The sequence below is a fragment of the Tenrec ecaudatus genome, chromosome 14, assembly GCF_050624435.1.
Source record: "Tenrec ecaudatus isolate mTenEca1 chromosome 14, mTenEca1.hap1, whole genome shotgun sequence".
NCBI lineage: Eukaryota > Metazoa > Chordata > Mammalia > Afrosoricida > Tenrecidae > Tenrec > Tenrec ecaudatus.
In genome coordinates, this window is record NC_134543.1 from 121,059,384 (window position 1) to 121,076,253 (window position 16,870).

The following is a 16,870-nucleotide window of genomic DNA, read 5'->3' on the forward strand; positions in this document are numbered from 1 at the left end:
TCTTATTTCTTGTCCCTTCTTTGCTTTAAACCCAATGATAAATTAATGACTTCTTTTTTCCAACCTTCTAATGGAGCTGTTATATCCCATCACATTCGATGTAGCACAAGACTATACAATTCTAGAGGGCATATATTTTACAAAACATCTTGTGAATTAATATTTGTTCAATGAAGATTGTTAATAACTCCTTAGACTAGTCATATAATTCCGTCTTTTAAGGTAACCCTATCTTCTATGTTCAACTCTTCCTTTTCTGGATTTTGATATCTTGGAGAACTGGGTCTACTCGATAAGTCTCTACCTGGGATCATATGAACTTGCCCAAGCACACATGGCCACGCAGCCTTGCTATCTATCTTTCAAAACCTTTTCTCTGTGTGTATGTGACTATGTATGATTCCTCCCGCCCATAAAAAATGGTATAATGATACATGTTCTGCTGATTTTTCACTTGCTATTTTAGGCTTTCTTCCATGCCAATGAGTCATTGTTTTTGTGGTAGCATAGTATTTTAATTTTATGATTCTACCATAATTTATGTTGTTGGTGAGGAGATGCAACTCAACAAATGGCTTACAGATAGGACAAGCAATGACTAAAAGAACACCGAGTATCTAAAATTATGAAACCTTCTAGATTACTGTAACATTACAGAGGTGCATCTGTATTTGAGCCAGTGATGGGTTCTTTTGAATGGAGACCAATCTTGAAACATGTACAGCATTTCACCCTAAACTGGAGAATCTGTAAGGCTTTTTGAGTACTTTGCAATGGCACACATTAAAGTGAGAATTTTATAGTTGAGGCTAGCATTTTCTATAAACTGCTGCTTCCATGGCTAGGTGTCTTACTTCCTGGGCTATGCTGCTAGAAAGGCGAGTATGCTGTTTAATAACCTGGGGTAATTAAATTGTTATACTGAATAATAGCCTTGCCCATGCTAAGGTCTGGCCCTGGTATGTCACAGCACACATTGCGGAATGTGGGGATGCTGTGTCGCTGCTGTTATCTGCCCTCTAGTCCCTTCCTACTCATGGTCCCCAAACCCACTGCCACCAAGTCACCTGATATAGGGTTTCTGAGGCTATAGATGTTCAAGAGACCAAACAGCCGCACCGTTCTTTGAGTAGCTAGTGAGCTGAACCACTGGCCTTGTAGCCAGCAGCCCAACCCCTAATGTACAACATCACCAGAAAAGTCTCATTAAATGAAAAAGAGAAATCATTTTACCAATGAGGAAATGGGGCTCAGAGAAGAGGTATCTTTTCGTTATTATTTTGCGTAAGTTGCCTTTTAAATTAGCCAAACCTCCTTGGTTAGTTACTAAGGGCTGCTAGAACCAACCGACTGGGTGGTTTACAACAACACAAGTTTATTTCCTCACAATTCTGAAGGCTTGAAGTCTCAAATGAAGTGGTCGGCATGACCACGCTCCTCAGAAGTCCTAAGGCAGCGGTTCTCAACCTGTGGGTTGCGGCGGGTCGCCCAATTCATCACAGTAGCAAAACTACAGTGATGAAGTAGCAACGAAAATAATTTTATAGTTGGGGGGGGGGTCATCACAACATGAGCAATTGAATTAAAGGGTCGTGGCATTAGGAAGGCTGAGAACCACTTCTCTAAGGAGCCAACCTGCTTTGCTTCTTCCAGCTCTTGGTGGCTCCAGATGGATCTTGTTTTGTGGCAGCAAGACACTGCTTCCCCATCATATGACCACCTCCCCTTTCTGTCTCTCCGCATCTTCTCTTTTTAAAAGGATACTAGGTGTAGTAGATTATTGACCCACCCTCCTCTTCTATGACCTTATGGTGATGTTACCTTATGGTAATTAAGGACATTTGCAAAGACTCAATGAAAGCCACATTCTGAGATTCAAGTGGACATGAATTTTGGGGGGGGGGGAAATTATTTCACTTACTACATCTCTATTTCAGTGAATTCTCACTGGGAATCTCAATGTATAAAGGTAACGGAGAGCTGTTCTGATGGAGGTAGTCTAGAAGGTTGTGGCCACCTGCTCAGCCATTTCTTTGTCCATAGACATAGCTCCTGTGGTTCAAGTCCACCCACACTATTTGGCTGGGTGCCAAACCCCAAACTGGATTCATTGCTCATGTCTCCTTTATGCTCTCCTTTGTCCTCCCTGATCATTTTAAGAGGACTTTTCACCTATTTTCTTTTTCACCCACCAACCACTAGTAGATAGGAGAGAAGGAGCAACACTTGGGGGTTAGATGCTTAAAGACTTTTGTTTCTGGGGGACATTGTCCTAAAGGTCAGAAAAGAGACATTTTCCAGTGATGCTGTTCCAATTTCAGTGCAAAGTTCTGGTGGTGAGTATTATGTTATTAATGATCAAATATTTTCAATAAAACGTTCATTTTTGTTCTTTGATGGCACTTTGCCACAGGACTGATCAGAAAATCAGCAGGTCACAAAAAATTTACTGTAATTTTGGGGATATCTTTATTCCAACATTTTATGAAAGGTGGGCCCTCTCTATTACCTAATCCGGTAGCATAAATAAGAATTATTAAAACTCATCTAGGTTATTACTGTATGATGTTTCTCCCACCTGCACCTTCTATAATATACAATGTTTATCTTGGAACGACAATACCTAGAGCACAAAAAGAAAATTGGAAAGCACATCTTTAAGGGAAAAGCAAGATCATTATGTAAACAGCAGCCAGATCTCATCCAGAATATGCCACATAAATATCACACCATCAAACAGGAAATGTAAATTATTGTACATACCCTGTAATTGAAAATTGTATTATACATTAGCGAAGTCACCCATTTATCTAATCACAATCAGTTCCCATAAAATCTCATTTAGGAAAGTTGAGTGCAGTTCAGGATAGGCGCTGATGAGAATATCAACCATGGAAACCCAAGTCTGACTGGAGATTTCAGCAGGGTCTGCAAGCCGTCTTTTGCTATTCCTCGGGCAAACTCTCCTGTGTGGGAATTACCTCTATCTGAACTGACTTCAGAAAAGAGATGAGATCATTAAGTACTCATGGCTTTGTTTCTTCTTAAATCCTAGTTCAAACGCAATGCCAAACTTTAGAGCAATCTAGATGTTCTCTGGATTTTATCATCATTCCATGACAAGAATGAAGAGCCCTGGTGGTGTGGTGGTCAGAAGGTCAGCAGTTTGAAACCACCAGCTGATCTGTGGGGAAAAAAAGACGAATTTTTTTTAAGATTCTCATAAAGATTTACAATTTCAGAATTCATAGGGATAATTCTACTCTGTCCAACAGGGTAACTATGTATCTGAATAAACTCGATGTCAGTGGGTTTGGTTTGGGTTTTATGACCACAATGTTGGCACTTAACACACTTATTCTTTGAGATTTATTGTTCTATTTAGCATTTAGCAAATATTTATCTAGCCCTTCCTATGTCACTATAGGGTCACTATGAATTGGAATCAACTCAATAATGAGTTTATATGTCTAGGTTTTTTAGTAGGTGCTGAGGATAAAAGGAGGTTGAAACAAGCCTCTGGTAGATCTGTGAAAACAAACAAACAAAATCCAAACTTACTGCCATCAAGTCAATGCCCACTCATAATGACCCCATAGGACAGGATGGAACTGTCTCTACGCATCTTGTTTCCAAGACTGTAACTCTTTACAGGAACAGAAAATCCTATCTTTAACCCCCGTGAGTGGCTGGTGGTTTTGAACTTCTAATCTTGGGGTTAGTAGCCCAATGTGTAACTGCTACAGTATCAGAGCATCTTGATAGTAGGCAGTTACTTCAACCCCCTTTGTAGCCTCAGTTTGGAGCATGAAGCCTAGAGAAATATTTGTTGAACCAGAGCATAAACAAACAAGTGGCTGAATGTCTGTGTCTGTGTATTGGGGGTAGAGACAGAATTGAAGAATCATATTAATACTTGCATATACATGATTCCATCCTGCCACTGATGGAATAAAGGAATAGACAACAGATGTAGTTTGTGGGGGGCCTTGCCTAGGGGTGGGTACTGGGAGGAAAAGAACACATACAGAGTAGATACTACATATAAAGGTGTGGGGGTGGAACATGGTTGGAACCTCAGAAATACCGAGATAATGTTAGCTTAACTGGAGCCCAGTGAGCATGGGAAAGGCTGTCACGTAAGGCTGGGGAGCTAGTGAGAGGGGGGAAAGCGACATCCGCCAAGCATTTCAAGGTCTGTAAGAATTTTGGAAAAAGTGCTGGTGACAGACCCAGTGGTTAAGTGTTTGGATGCTAAGTGAAAGGCTGGCAGTTTGAATGCACTAGAATGCAGCCCTCGTAGAGGAGTGGTTATTTGTAGGGCTGTGGCCAATATGGTCAGCAGTTTGCAACCACCAGCAGCTCTGTGGGAGAAAGATTGGGCTTTCTACTCACACAAACCCACAGAGGTTAGTCTCAGAAACACACAGGGGTGTCACCACGAGTCAGCACTGACTCGATGGCAGTGACTGAGAGACACTACTGGTGGCAGAGTGGGCAGTGTGGGAGAAAGAGGAGGCTTTCTACTTCTGTAAAGAGCTACAGTCTCAGACACCCACAGGGGGCAGTTCTACCCTGTCCCACGGGGTCACTGTGAATTTGAATGAACTCAATGGCAGTGAATTTTGTTTTGGTGAGAACCACTCCACAGGAGGAAGGTGCGGCAGTCTGCTTCCATAAAGATTGACAGCCTGGGGAACTATGAGGAACTTCTACTCTGTCCTATCAGGTCCCATGAGCTGGAATCACCTCCCCAGTAATGGATTTGGTCCGATGTAAGGATTCTGGGGGCCATTGGACTCTTTCTAGGTTGTGCAGTGGTAAGAGCTCAAACATACACACGCTGGTTTGCATTTGAAGTCTCCCCAAGCTGTGGAAGATGAGCAGTGAGACTATATGAGGTGGGGCTGTCCTTCGGGAAGCCAGTTTCGAGGCTGTGGCAATGCAGTTGGAGAAGAGAGTAGTTCAGAGAAGGATTGGTCATTAAGCAAGTGGAAAGAAAGGAGTCGACTTGAATGCATTTTCATAATTTCAATCCGTGAACACCAGGATGGGTGGGGTGTTCAGGGGACAGAAAGCAAGATATCAAGGATGCCCGCTAGCCTTGTGGCTTGAGCATCGGAATATATTCCACTACCCAGCCTAGAGGCAGAGGAGGTGAAGAAGGCCCACCACATTTTCCTGTTCCGGCCAGAGCCTTCTCTGCTATACTTCCTACCATGAACAAATGCTACATTGTGGCCCGAAGCTCTTTCCCATAATGATGACAAATGAGGGAGTCAAAGTGACTTCCCAGCAGTCTCCCAAAGACGACCATGAATTCCCTTTCTGAATTTATCAGTAGAAGATGCATTAATGGATATTAATATTGGGTCGTGTAAAATTTGAATCGTGATGTATTTGAATCTATCACAGCTGCAGGGAGGCCCTATCATCCTCTTAGATTTCCAGTGGCTCAAACACAAAGTTGTCTTCATTTTTCCCTCTGCAGTGCCTTGATTCTGCATTCTGATGAAAGAGCACATTTCTGAACCATCGCGAACAATCATAATCAAAATATATTCTAATTTATGGATATCTATGCCCGAAGGCCTCTTGGCATTTTAACAGAAAACAAGTAGGAGAGTAACTTATAATCAAACAAGGCAATATGCCCAAATAAATAAATCCCAGAATTAGTCCATAAATAAACTTTTATACCCAGGGCTGAACATTAAAGGAATCTATCTAGGAAACTGGCAAAGATGAAAATAAATAAAAACATCAGAATCACTCTTCTCACCTGGAAGTATGCAGAAGTCACCTGAGCTAAGAATCAAGCTAGAGCCTGGATGCTGGACTGCTTTCCAGTTTCTTATTGTTTCACCTGGAGTTAATAGATTCAGCTGCGAATTGAGAGGTTCAAAGTCCAAGTTCACCTAGAAACACATTGGAAGAAACACCTGCCAGTCTACTTCAAGACAATCAGCCCTGGGAAACTCAATGGAGCACAAGTTCTATTCTTACAGACACAACTTGCCGTGAAGTGAGGTCAAGTTGATGGTGACTGCTTGATATACCTAAGAATCCATGGACTCTATGTCTTTCTCAATGTATGCTTCTAGGGGTCCTGGTGATAGAGTGGTTGCAAGTTGGGCTGCTGTCAGGTCAGCAGTTCAAAACCACCAGCTGCTCCTAGGGAGAAGCATGAGGCCTTTCACTCCCATAAAAGGGTTGCCGTCTGTGCCGCTCCCAGGGGGCAGTTCTTCCCTGCCCTACAGGGTTGCTATGAGTCGCCATCAGCTTGATGGCAGGGAGTTTGGTTTTGGGTTAGAGATCTACTGCTAAATCTAAACCTGTTGGCTTCAACAGACAATGCTCCCGTGAGATGGTTTCACTCCTGCCATTGAGTCCATTCTGACTCATAGTGACCCTAGAGGGCCACGTCCAGTGGGTCCTGTAAGGTTTCCGAGGCTGGACATCTTGGCAGGAGCAGACAGCCTCGTCTTTCTGCTGCAGAGGGAGGGGTCGGTGCGATTACATGGCTGCCCTTGCGGTTCGCAGCCTGCACATAACCCGCTGTGCCCCTTGTGCGAGACGGTGAGGCATATTTTATAGTCTTCCGTGGTGCAGATGAAGAGGCAGAGACACTAAGCGGCTATGGCTGTTGTTCTAGTTTCTAGTTAGTTAAAGGCAGAGGGAGAAGCAAGTCCTCAATTTCGAGACCATTTCTTTCCACTGTAATTAAGTTCGATGGAAATAAATCCATCACCCGGAGCTGGCTTGAAGCACATACCAGGCATAGCCCATCTAGACCCCTGCGTCGTCAAGTCAGACGGCTGCCAATGGGAAACATTTCCTATACTCAAGCCACCTACCCACCTCCGAGTCCTAGCTCGATCAACAGTGATCCGCAGATTGTATGCCTGATTGCCAGTTCCCGTAGATGCCCTCAGTTCTTAGTGTAATTGATGTGTCAGAGTTTTCATTCCATGATTTGATTTCTTGTGGCTCGTTGATTAACAAGGGGCTGACAGAGTCCAGTGTTTTTCTGTTGTTCTCTCTGGCAGGAATGTTTGTTCCTCAAGAGATGGGGGTAGGGATGAAACCACAGACAGAAGCCTCTCTTTGCCGTCTTGGTTCCCCATGGGGAATCGTGGTGTCAGCCAGAGCTTGGATTAACCTGACAGAGGCTGACAATGTAGTTCTCATTACAACTGCTTCCTTACATCCCTCAGGAAATTGCACTGGCGTCTCTCAATTTCATAAACACTTGGAGGCTCACAGAAATTCACGACAAGTTACTGATAGAAGATACCTGACTGGCTGTCCTGGGCAAAACCAAACCAGTAACCATGGGAGTGGCCTGTTGAAATGAATGGATGGCGATCCCAGTCAGAAAATCCATTATTCCTGGGGCAAAAAGACACCTTAGGGCAGCGGTTTTCAACTTGTGGGACCCTTTCACAGGGGTCACCCGATTCATAACAGTAGCAAAGTTCCAGTTATGAAGTAGCAATGAAAATAATTGTATGGTTTGGGGGGTGGGGGGTCACCACAATATGAGGAACTGTATTAAAGGGTCACGGCATCAGGAAGGCTGAGAACCACTGCCTTAGGGAATGATAGAACTATTTGCTGTCTTGAATTAGGTGATATTTTTATATGTGTACGTCTATGGATTATATATGTATAGATTTTAATGCATACACATTAAAATCTGTTGAGAAGGGCACTTAAGATCTATGCACTTTAAGTATGCCACAGTCTCTTTTAAAAAATCATTTTATTAGGGGCACATACAACTCTTATCACAATCCATACATACATCAGTTGTGTAGAGCACATTTGTACATTCATTGCCCTCATCATTCTCAAAATATTTGCTCTCCATGTAAGCCCCTGGCATCAGCTGCTCATTTCCCCCCTCCCTCCCAGCTTTCCCCTCCCTCATGAATCCTTGATAATTTATAAATTATTATTTTGTCATATCTTACACGGTCCAACGTCTCCCTGCACCCACTTTTCTGTCTTATTAATATATTTTTCTTAAAATGTAACCTGATATGTAACCCAAAACAAAGCCACTGCCATTGAGTCAAGAAGTGCCCCAGAAGACTTCCAAGACTGTCACTCTTCATGGGAGTGTAAAGCCTTGTTTTCCTCCCACTGAGCACTTGGTGGTTTTGAACTGCTGACCTTGCTGTGAATAGTCCAATAAATAACCACCATGACTTACATCACCATGGCTCCTAACCTGATGTATGGGGAGAAACTAACACACAAAAGTTTCCCTTGAGTTGACTCTGATTCATAAGTGACCTCCAGGATATCAGACAAGAGCTGTGCTCTACAGGGTTTTCTATGGTTGGATTTCTTTTCTTTTCTTTTTTTTTTTTTTGGTGTAGATTGCCAGACCTTTCTTCTGAGGTATCTCCGACTGGACTCAAACCTCCAACATTTTGGTTAGCAGCGAAATATGTTACCTGTTGGCCACCCAAGGAAAGAGCACTGCAATTCAAGTCACTTTCTCATCATTTCCTTTGTGGCTCCTTCCATGGCTTCGGAGATGCCGTCATCGAGCACTGTAAATTAGGTGATTCGCCTCTCCCTCCTCTTCGACACACTCCCTCCAGCTACCTGAATGTCAACACCACCGAGGTTAAGAAAATCTGGCCTGGAGGGCATGGAAAACCTCATCTGAAGTGGGGAGAAACAGGCTTCCGGCTTTGAAAATGTAGCCATGCTGGGCCTGTCTGCTGCAGGAGACGAAGCCTACAGATTTGCTAGAGAAAAATAATTCGCATTCACAGGCCACTTTTTATAGGTATTCCTCTCTGGACCCTCCCCAGTTAGTCCCCACCCCCAACTACGGCCCCAAGCAGGAGCTGAGCAGGATATATATTGAAACCAAGCAGGAGCTGAGCAGGATATATATTGAAAGTGGTATTCCAAAATCTCAACCCTAAGACCAGTTGGAGTTGTCCTGACTGGCTGAGTCTCGAGTAGCTGGCAGCACTGTCTGACAACTAGTCATTCTTGGGCTCCGGGCCAATTTCTTTAATGAATCTCTCTAATTCAATCCATATTTTCCCACCTCTCGATTAAGTACCACCCAGGCTCATGGAGCCTAATATTTGAACCAAACACATTTAATGACTGTCCCTTCATTAAACATTACAAGCTCTTTAAGGTCTTGGCAGACGGGCAGCCCGTTCGATAACCTAGAGCCCCAGCTAAGTCAACAGTCAGTGCCAAGTTCATTGCTCTTCAGCATCCCTTCCAATGGCTGGGTCAGGAGCCTCTTGGGTGAGGCAGGTGTTCCTGCTGGAGAAGCACACGGTTTTCCAGGCCAATGGAGCCGGCGCTCGGGCTATATCTCATGCATTGACACTAGATGTCAGCGAAGGGTAATTGTTGTCTCAATTTAGAGGCCAGCTCAGGTAGCTGCTGGCACCCTCGGTTCATGTTTTATAGCCAAGGTGAAGTACGGCTCCATCCCCACCACACACATATATTACAATAAAAGGGGATATCGGCGCCTCATGTTTTTAAAGACCAGTCATAAAAGATGAATAACGAGGCAGTTTAAAGCTAAAAGACAGCTGCCAAGCTCAATGGCCATGATGGATGTCCAACACCCCGTGTGGGCGAAAACCCGTTCCTCCGAGACCACCATCCAAAAAATTAATTACTCCCATTCAGCATCTTTAAATGTGCCACTTAATATACTGCTACCATAATTAAATTTCCAGCCCTGTGACCTTGAGACCATTTCCTGAGATAATAAATGAGATCAAGGTTTAATCGATGCAGAGGCAAGTAGAAACCGTCCAAGGATGCAAAGTGCCATCAGGCGACGAGTCAAGGTTGGGGGTGGAGGGTGGGGGCTGGGAACAGGGCTCAGCCACGGTGTTGAGTTCATGCTTCTGGCAGACCGTGTGTGTGTGTGTGTGTGTGTGTGTGTGTGTGTGTGTGTGTGTTGGCGGGGATGTCTTTTAGAGTGCCTCTGTTCGCCAACCAGAGCAGCACTCCCCAAACTCCATGACTTCTAGCCACCCTGTAAGACAGAGTAGAACTGCCCCCGTGGGTTTCCAAGGCTGTACATCTTTCTGGGAGCAGAAAACCTCATCTTTCTTCTGTGGAGCAGGTGGTGGGTTCCCATAGCTGACCTTGAGGTTAGCAGCCCAACATGTCACCCACTTCACCACCACGGCCCCTTCAGGACAGCATTGCGAGGTAGGAATAACACTGATTTGGGAGCCAGGAAGCTAAAGTTCTTGTCTGCACGATGCTGGTAAAATTCGGTGCCACCTCAAAGTCCAGGTGGCTGTTCTCATCTTTAGACGGAAGGGCTGGAGAACATGGTTGGCACAGTTTAAAAAATTAGCATTTTGAGATTGTGCTTGAGGTAAAAATTTACAGGGCAAATTTGTTTCCCACTCACTCGTTTGAACATGAAGCTCCGTGACGTGGTGGCATTCCCTACGATGTGTCCTATACTCTCCCCATTTCTGCCCTGGGTTCCCGGTTTCCTTTCCATCCAGCCTGATGACCTTCATTGCCATCCTCCAGATCGATCGCCTATACTTGATTGTTCTAAAGAATGCGATCCTCTCACATGCTATTGTTTACTTTCTGGTCCTATTGGGTTCATTTGTCATCAGGAGGGACCAGCCCTGGAAAGGGACGAGATGCTTTGTAAAGTAGAAGGTAAGCAAAACAGAAGAAGACCCCCCCCACGACCCCCCACAAGACTGATTGACACCAGGGAGGCAACAAGGAAGATGACCTGAGCATGACTGTGCAGATGGTGCAGGACAGGGCAGCGTGTTGTTCTGTTGAACAGAAGGTCGCCCCAAGTCAAAACTCCTTTGAAGATGTCTAACAACAAAAATAGCATTTAGCTGTAAGGTGTTAACTGGGAATGGCTTATTTCCAGGTTAGAAAGCTGTCTTAGGGCCCTAGTCTAGGCAGTTCTGCCAGTCACTGCCAGATTAATAAGTCTGGTATCTTTGGGGAATTTTTAATTGTTTAATTATTATTATTATTTTCCCCCGAAGCCATTTTATTGGGAGCCAAATGGAGTTTTTCTTGTTGTTCTATTTTTATCTCCTGCTTCGTAATCCCACGAGAGCAGTTGATAATGGTAGTCGGGCACTATCTAGTTCTTCTGGTCTCCAATGTGTAGGCTGTGGTTCATATGGCCTTGGTGCCTTGCACCAATTGGTCCCTTTAGTTTTCTTCACTCTCCTTTGCTCCAACTGGGAAAAGACAGCCTTGGCCATTGAACTGGTGGCTTGCTATCTTTCAAGATCCCAGGCACTACTCAATGAAATTGGATTCAGAACATTGTCTTTCCAAATGATTCAGCACATTGTCTTTGCAAACTATGTTGCACTAATCAAGTCTATGGTCTTTTGCCTTCAAGCCCGGAAACTTTGTCCTGTGAAGTGTTTACTTATCCCAAAGTTTCCATGACTGTACCTATGGGTCTATTAGCCATGTTCTACACCTTGTTTGCTTACTTATCTACCTGTGCACCATTTGTAAATTATTAATGGTGAATACTCTTGTTGCAGGATTGTCTGTTAATAGTAATTACTATCTTTACCATACCAATTTCAATGCCATCAAGGCAGTTCTGACTATTAGTGATTCTATAAGACAGGATACAACTGCCCCGGTGGGTTTTTGAGATTGTAGCTCTTTTCAGGAGTAGAAAACCCTGTCTTTTTCCCCAAGAGCGTTTGGTGATTTTGAACTGCTGACCTTGAGGTTTGCAACCGAATGCATAACCAGTATGTCACCAGGGCCCCAATAATTACCTCCGCTGCTCTTTAGTCTAGGGTTCCTCTCAGCATCCTCCTTTGCCTGGTCATAGTCTTCCATGTCATGTGCTACTTTTCCCTTCACCATCGTTAACATATGCCTTCTATCTAGTTAGAACTTGCCTCCCTCCTTCCCCCGCCCCTGGTCTTATACAATAGCTGCTTTTTTTTCTGATTGACTTAGTTTACTCAACATTATTTATCCATGTTGTGAGAAGTTTCACCAATGCACTGTTGTTTTTTATTGATGTGTAGTACAGGTGTACCTTGGGGATATTGAGCATCCCATCCCAGCCCACTGCCATAAAGTAAATATCATAAACAGGTGAGTCACATGAATTTTTTTGTTTCCTAGTGCATGCATAAGTTATGCTTATACTGTCATGTACCTAGTGTGTGATGCCTTATGATAAACATCGAAATATTGGAGGAATTAGAGAAATGTGACACAGAGACATGAAGTGATCACACGCCATTAAAAAAAATAGTCTGGGGAAAGCATCTCACTCTGTAAAGAACACAGTATTTGTGAAGCACCATGAAATGAGGCGCACTTACAATCGTCTGTATGCATATGTTCCACTGCTTGTTTGTGCATCCGTCATTGGTGGACATTTAGGTTGTGTCTTTTTGCCATGGTGAATAACGCTGCAGGGAAGCTGGGTGCTCCTGTGTCTGTTCGAGTTACAGTGTTTATTTGTAACATTAGGGGTTGTTCCAGAAGTGGGATTGCTGTGTCACATGGTATTTCTAACTTTTAAAGGAAGTGCCATACCCATTGTCTAGAGTGTGGGTACCATTTTACACCCCCACCAGCAATTTCAATGATTTCCTACCTCCACACAACCTCACCGACATTTGCTTTTTCTCTGTGTGTGTGTGTTTTGATTAGTTGTATTGTTGGGGTGAGATGGTATTTCATTCTAGTTTTTATCTGAATCTCTCTAATGTTTAATGGCCAGCAGTCTGAACCTATTGGGCTGCTTTTCAGGAGAGAGATAAGACTTGTTGCTCCCCTAAAGTTTTACAGCCTTAGAAATCCAAAGGGGCAGTTCTACGTTGTCCTATAGAGTCATTATGAGTTGGATTAGACTCAGTGACTTAATGATCTTGAGTATTTCTTCATGTGTTTGTTAGGCATTTAAATGTCTGCTTTCATGATACATCTTCTCCTTTGTCCGTTTTAAAAGTGGAGTGTTGTTAGGGTGTTGAAGTTTTCTATCCATTTTAGAGGTGAGACCCTGTCAGCTATGCAGAAACCATTCCCTGCTCCTTATTCTGTAGGTTCTCTGTTTACTTTTCAAGAGACTTTTCTGGAAGAGTACAAGCCTTTCATTTCCAGTCAGTTCTGTTGATCTCGGTCATCTTGTGCTGTATTTTCAGTTATATTTGGTATTCTATTTATGCCATGTATTAAGTCCCCTAGACTGTTCCTATTTCTTTCATCCACGACCTTTATAGTTTTAGGTTAGGTTGGGCAATGTAAACATGCAAAGAACTCCTTCACACGTAGAGGACGAGCTCCCTGTCCGGGGTATGTTGAAGCATCAGCTGGACTCCTTTGCATGGAAAGTCCGTATTGGATAAGAGGTTGCATGAGCTGACTTCTAAGACTTCCTTCTTCTCTCGGATTCTGTGATTCAGTCACCGGGAGTCTTCCATTTAACAAATATTTATTGAGCACTGATTGTGTGACCCGCATCATGCATTGAACACCTCTTGTAGACCACTTCAGATCTTCTCAGACTCCCCTCTTAGTCTCACCCCAACTGAGGCGCAGGATTCTCTGAGGCTTCACTCAGTTCCAGCAGGTGCGGCCTGACCGAGCTCCCTCTCAGGGGTGCATGATGGGCCTCTCTGCTGCCTGCTCTGTCTCCTTGGAAGCTATGTTGTTGGACATCACCCACCTAGTGTTCAAGCCCGAGTATCCAGGAAAGCTGGGAGCGGGGTGCACAAGCTCCAGGAGAAAGCTCCCATGAGGGTGGGGAGATGGATCGATGCATCTTCCTTTCTTCCTCAGAGCAGATCTTTGTGGTGAATTTCAGAAGGCTCCTCAGAAAGTTCTGTGGGATCCACTTGGTACTTGTAGCCGTGGTCAGCTTGGTAATACAACCTTAGACTGACTTGCCTTCTTCCCTTGCTTGTTCTTCATGTCATTCACTCTTGCCCTTTGGCACCACAGACCCCAATAACTACTCACATGCCGCCTTTGTCTTAGGCTCTGGGAAGCCCAGGCAAAGCTCGGTTTTAAGAGGTATTAGAAATGTAGTGAGCACAACGGTGAAGCACTCAGTTGCTAGCTGAAAATTTGCCTGTTTGAACCCACCTTGTTGCTCTGTGAATGAAAAGACTTAGCACACAATTCCTGTAAAAAATTACAGCCTTAGAAATCTTGCGGGAGTACTTGCATTTTGTCTGTAGGGTCAGTGTCCACTTGATAACACTCACCAACAAAAGCAACATGGTTGGCTCAGGACTGGGCAACAGTTCTTTGTGTTACACATAAGGCTGCCATGCCTTGGAGGCAATTCGACTGCAAAGCCAACGTGGCCTCCGCCGCCCTGAGGACCACAGTGTTATTACTGATGCTATTATAGAAGTATATGTTTCTACGTCCTTTGTGAGGAGGGCGAAGAAAGGGAGAAAAGGATGAAGAAGAAGAGGAGGAGGTAGAGGGGGAGGGAGAGAGAGAGAGAGAGAGAGAGAGAGAGAGAGAGAGAGAGAGAGAGAGAGAGAGAGAGTTGTGGTGCTTGCCTATTCAGGGGGTATTCAATATGTCAGGGTGCTCAGAGGCACTTCTAGTAGACGATCATGGCTGAAAGCTTATGTCATAAACTAGCATTGCTGTTTATAGTTCATCATCCTAGGCCCTTAGTCACAGAGAAGAGAATCAAGTTGCTGAAGCTTTGATTTGTTTAGTAGGTAGTATGGTTTAAAGAAATGGAAAATTATAGTATTTTTCAGCTCAAAGTACGTAACAGTTTTTTTAAAAAAATTCCTTCTTTATACATTTCTTGGGAGGGGATATATTATCTTCTTTTGTGCTGTTTTCACTTGCATCTCCACCTTCTCCAGAGTCCTGGTTTGCATTTTTAAATCTTTTTAATGCCTGGCCTCAGCTTATTTCATTTATTTGATGCTAAAATTTGCAAGCCGACTTAGAAGTCCTTGCTTAAGAAAAACAAAACCAGTTTGATGGCATCAATTCCCACTAGTGGGGATGCCCTGTGTTTGTTGCAGAGGAAAAGTGGTCTCTCTGAGGTTTATAAACCGGGAGCCCATCAGAAGCAGACTGCCAGACATTTCTTCTGAAGCTCCTCTGGGTGGGCTACAACCAGCAACCTCCCAGTTCATAGTTGAGCACCTACAAGCTGGCTCAACAAACTGGGAGATCTCAACCAGCCCTGCTCATGTTGGACCATTCTTTTTCCAACCAGTATGTGTGTTGAGAAGGGGACATCTTTCGAGGCTATAGTTCTTGGTGCCTGAGGCTTGAGCCTTGTAGAAAGAGCTGGGTGGTTGGCCTTTGGCCTCTGGGATTTGTTAGCAGTGGCTGCTACTAGATGAGAAAGTTGAGTCACAGAGCAGTTTCAGTTATTTGCCCGAGACCATGCAGCTCACAGAGACCACACCCAAACCCGCCTTCAACCTCCCTCTGGGGATTTGATTGACGACTTTGAACATCTTCAACAACACTCCTCTCTGAGGGGCCCCGCCCACTTAGCTTCTGAATATTCCAGGTGATTTCCATATTTTGTTGATGGACAACATTGTCTCAATTTCTCTCCCCATTGTTTTGCTTTAAAAAATTCAGGGAAGACAGTGACATAGAACTTGCCATTTTAAGGTGTGTCTCTTAGTGGGCCTCGTTATGTTTGCAGTATGCATCCATCCCAATGATTCATTCCCCCAACTTTCATCACCCCTTCCAGAAACTCTGACCCCATTAAGCAATCACACCCTGCCTCCACTTTGGCAGATAGGGGTAACAACACTGATGAACGAGAGATGCCAACCCTGGTGTGCTGCCTTTTATACAACCTTTACAAAAATAAAACCGTGGCTGGAGAATTAGCCACTGGAGATTAAAAAAATAATAAGGGCATCTTTTCAAGAAATGGATTTCACCTCCATGGAGGAATCAATTGTAGTCACACTAGGAGGCTTGGAAACTGGTTTTTATAAACCACAAGCAGTTTACAATATCCCCCCCACCCCCACAACTGCCCTCCAAGTGGTTTATAAGCCCCCCAAAACCAAATGAACAAGAACTCAAGCACTTCTAGTACCATTTCTAATCTGTACTGAGATGAGTGATGATTGAGAAGAAAACCAAACCAAGCTTGCTGCTGCCAAGTCATTTCAGACTCACAGTGACCCGACCGGATAGAGTAGAACTGATACCTAAGCTTTATGAGAGAAGACAACCTCAATTGTCTCCCATGGAACATCTGGTGGGATTGAACTGCCAACCTTGCAGTTAGCAGCACAACATTCAACCCACTGTGCCATCCGGGCAGTTATTAAACGATGTCCTTAAACTCTGAGTCATCTTGTCAGATCACCACTAGGAAGGCAAAGGCTGGGAGTGATTTACATAAAAGCTCAATCTATTGAGATAGCTCCTCCCCAAATACCAAGGCTTAACTTGACTTTTAAAATGTTTAACATTGAACTCTGGCTATGGGCAAAGAGACAGCTGATTGGTGTTGGTGCTCTTATATCAGTCAGGGACAGAGCCAACTTGAAGTCCTTTGTTCATCCTAGCTTGATGCCTGGATTGTGGCCAGAGCTGTTTCATGCCTAGGGCACATTTTAAAAAGAAAAAAAAAGTTTAATATTGTAGGATACCAAGACTTAAGTTTAGCCAACAGTGAAAAGCATGGGAGAATCTAAGTGTATTTCTGCCCTGACACCAAGCAGCTTCTGGAACCACAGTCCTTTCCCCATTGCTGCTCAGGTAAACTGTGCTGTCAGCAGAAGCCCCAAGATGGCATTCTTGCCTTATTTTTCTAAATGCCTTTTAGGCTCAGAACTAAACAAACCCCTCTGAAATCCTT

At 44.0% G+C, this 16,870-nt stretch overlaps 1 non-coding gene across 1 annotated transcript; it reads left to right on the forward strand.

The window, feature by feature from the left end:
- Positions 1 to 16,482: 16,482 nt before the first annotated feature.
- On the forward strand, positions 16,483 to 16,626 carry LOC142427168 (small nucleolar RNA SNORA48). Its single transcript, XR_012779982.1, has one exon. It is a non-coding gene; the product is annotated as a small nucleolar RNA SNORA48 (small nucleolar RNA).
- Positions 16,627 to 16,870: the final 244 nt, after the last annotated feature.